The sequence below is a fragment of the Pseudochaenichthys georgianus genome, chromosome 10 (genome assembly GCF_902827115.2).
Source record: "Pseudochaenichthys georgianus chromosome 10, fPseGeo1.2, whole genome shotgun sequence".
NCBI lineage: Eukaryota > Metazoa > Chordata > Actinopteri > Perciformes > Channichthyidae > Pseudochaenichthys > Pseudochaenichthys georgianus.
In genome coordinates this window covers 3,303,388-3,306,667 of record NC_047512.1, presented here as the reverse complement: position 1 = coordinate 3,306,667, position 3,280 = coordinate 3,303,388, and the positions used below count along the sequence as shown (strand labels likewise).

The window sequence follows — 3,280 nt, the reverse complement described above, 5'->3', positions numbered from 1 at the left end:
TGTCAGATATCAGCTGTTCTGCTCTGGCCTCAGCTCTGAAGTCCAACCTCCATCTGAGAGAGCTGGACCTGAGTTACAACGATCTGCAGGATTCAGAGAAGCTGCTGAGAGATCTTCTGGAGAGTCCAGACTGCAGACTGGAGACCCTCAGGTCAGTAAGGGGTCTCTGCTGGTTCAGCAGTATTGTATTAAACTCAGGGAGGTGTTTCTCTCTCTGGGGAAACACAACCGATCAGTGATGTTACCCACTGACTGCAGGCTCTTTCATTCTTCCATCAACTATAGAAGGCCAGCTGAAAATGCACACATTTATATATATTATTATTTATTTATAGCCACTGTCATTTTATTTTGTATATATTGATTGTTGTATTGTTTTATTTAGGTCTTAATGTAAACATGTGTCTTTGATTCTGTATATATATATACTTGCACACATATTTTTATGTACATTTGTTTTTATATTCTGGATTGTGGGAAGCGGTATTTCGATCTCTCTGTCTGTGCACACAAACTGGAAGATTGACACTAAAATTGACTTTGACTTGACATTTAGTAATCAACTCTCTCACAGACAAATGGGATTTGACAGAAGAGTGGAAAAGGTAGTCTGTTTTTATGGGATGTTTTTAGTTTCTAGACTAATGACTGGTTACTTCCTGTAATGCAGCTGAGAGCAGTCAGTCGTAGTGTTTGCAGAGAAGATATGATGGGATGTAAAGCATGAGATCAGTCAGGACTCTGAAGCTGACTCAAAGAACAAACACTTATTTTAAACTGGATCTAAAACTGTTGGGTTCTGTTCATCCCTACAGGATCAAACATAATAAGACGATCAGAGCCACGATCCAGAAGACCTGTGAGTACTGAATATCCTCTATTCATCTAGATATTAAACTCTTTCATTGAGCATGACCTCAGAGGAAAACAACACTCTTGTTTTTCTCTCTTCATCATTCTGGCTCTTCATGTTTTATTGTCATCATTATTCTCTCTCTTTCTCCTTCTCCTCTCAGGTGACAGGAAGTGAAGACACACAGAAAGGTGAGAGGTGAAGTTTGTTTATTGAGGTTTCACCACGGAATAAATGTAGTTATTGGTAATGGATTTTCTGGGAAAGAAAGTCCTTAATTCAAAATGTTACTCAAGTGAAAGTAGAAAAGCATCATCATCAAAATATAGTGAAAGACAGTAAAAGTAGTCGTTGTGCAGATTGGTCCATCTCAGAATAATATATATGATATGTTTTATAATGATTGATCATGAAAGTGTTCTCAAAGCTGGTGAAGGTGCAGCTAGTCTGAAGTACTTTGTAGACTGCAGGGTAGCTGGTAAAGGTGCAGCTAGTCTGAAGTACTTTGTAGACTGCAGGGCAGCTGGTGGGTTTACTCCAGGTGGAACTAAAGTCTGATTCAACACTTGATTATATTTCACATCATTCATCCAGATCTGTGAAGTAACTAAAGGTATTACATACATGGAGTAGAAGTACACCATGTACCTCTGAACTGGAGTGGAGTAGAAGTACACAGTAGCATAACATGGCAATACTCAAGTAAAGTACAAGTACATCAAAATGGTACTTAAGTACAGTACTTTAGTAAATGTACTTAGTGTTAGAGAATAATTCTGTCTTACTCCTAAGATATTTAACCTTTTTTGCCTGTTGACGTTTATGACCAACCCTGACTCTGTTATCTCCTCAGGAATGTGCTGCTGCACTTATATGTGGATATTCTCAGTGTATGACTGGTCAACTCTTGGTCACAGAGCCTAAGAGTCAGATAAGTGATTCAGTGTCTCCAGATTTTGGGGCTATCTCCAGTGTTCCCAGGTGTTTACGTTATCTCCCCCAATATCTGGATTAACTCTCTGTAAACTAGTTAAACAGGTCTATCGAGAGAGAGGCTGGTCAGAATTGATGTGGCAACCCACCCGTGCAGTCAGAACCTCTGGCTGCTGTGACTTGTGATGTGAAATTCTCCCGCCGATACTTGTAATAAACCACCAGTGTTTGACATCAAAGCTCCAACTCTCCTCGTGTCTCTCTGAGTCCTGACTCTCCATTGCTGTTGAAGTTTCCCTTACACTTAGTTACTCTCCTGATCTGTAAAGCTCTCCCAACATATGCAGGTCAGCATCCGGCAACTTCTATGTGCTGGGGACCCGTACTCTACATTTCCATCATCAAACTTTGGGGTCCTCCACATCTCTGGGTTCCCAGCAGGACTCTCTGAGCTGCAGACACATTCTTTCTGTGACTTTGATCCAGCTATTTGGAGCATAACAACTGAAGCTGTTTCTCCATGTTCAGGAACTCGAGTCCTGCGGCAGGAAGCGGTCCTTTTCTCCAAGAACTCCTGGAGCCAGGCCTGCAAGCTGGTCCAGAACCAGAGTCCAACCGGTCGACCTCGTAAAGTTAAACTAAAGAACACAATTATTAAAGATCATGTTTAAAGTTAAAAAAGGATGCTTTCAGACTGCAGGGTTTCCCACACATAGACTCTACTTGTATATATTTCGAATATATATATATGTTTTGTATCCGTCCGCAAGCACGCCGCCATCTGCGATCGATGAACTAGTGGACAATGATCCCTGGCTCTACGCCTCCTGTACCTGTTCCCTCTGTGTTGGGAAAATACTGAATGTTCCTTCTGTATCAGAGTAGCACATGATAACAGAGGCCCTACGTAGCTGTGTACATAGCCGGATGTCTGACTACATGGATGACGCTCATGAGACACTGTGTTGAAGTTATGATAGCTATGTTCCTCAGAGTGGCATGATGACACAGCCCCTAGAGAGATAGACATATGACTGTCATGTTTATTGCTTACGCAGGCCTTAGCTAATCTGAACTAATGTCAGAATACTGCTTTGAACCGTTATTCCTCCATCGTGTTGACTGTAACTCCCTCTCTTGTATATAAGCATATCAAGGACACTGTTCTGGGAACTATTTGTCCCACGCAGCCCTGTGTGTGATGACTACTTCCATTTTTGCAAGGATAATAAATACATGGATCCTGATATTGAAGACCAAGCTGGTGACGAGTGATATTTGTATAACATCCATTTTAGAATCGCGTGAAGGGTCTGCTAACAAGCGACCAGCAGAAAGGGAGACCTTACGAGAAACAGAAGACGACGTAAACATCGTTTCTCTGACTACAGTCAAAGCAGATACTTTGTGGAATATAAAAATGAAACTATAAGAATTACTCAGAATGTTCTTTTACAAATATTTCAAATGTTTTTAACCGAGTGCTTTCCTCAT

The 3,280-nt window shown here is 41.1% G+C and overlaps 1 long non-coding RNA gene across 1 annotated transcript; it reads left to right on the top strand.

The window, feature by feature from the left end:
- The first annotated feature begins 777 nt into the window (after nt 1-777).
- LOC117453504 (uncharacterized) lies at nt 778-2,400 on the top strand. The gene is made up of 3 exons (XR_004552900.2): nt 778-859; nt 1,017-1,044; nt 2,315-2,400. It is a non-coding gene; the product is annotated as an uncharacterized lncRNA (long non-coding RNA).
- Nucleotides 2,401-3,280: the final 880 nt, after the last annotated feature.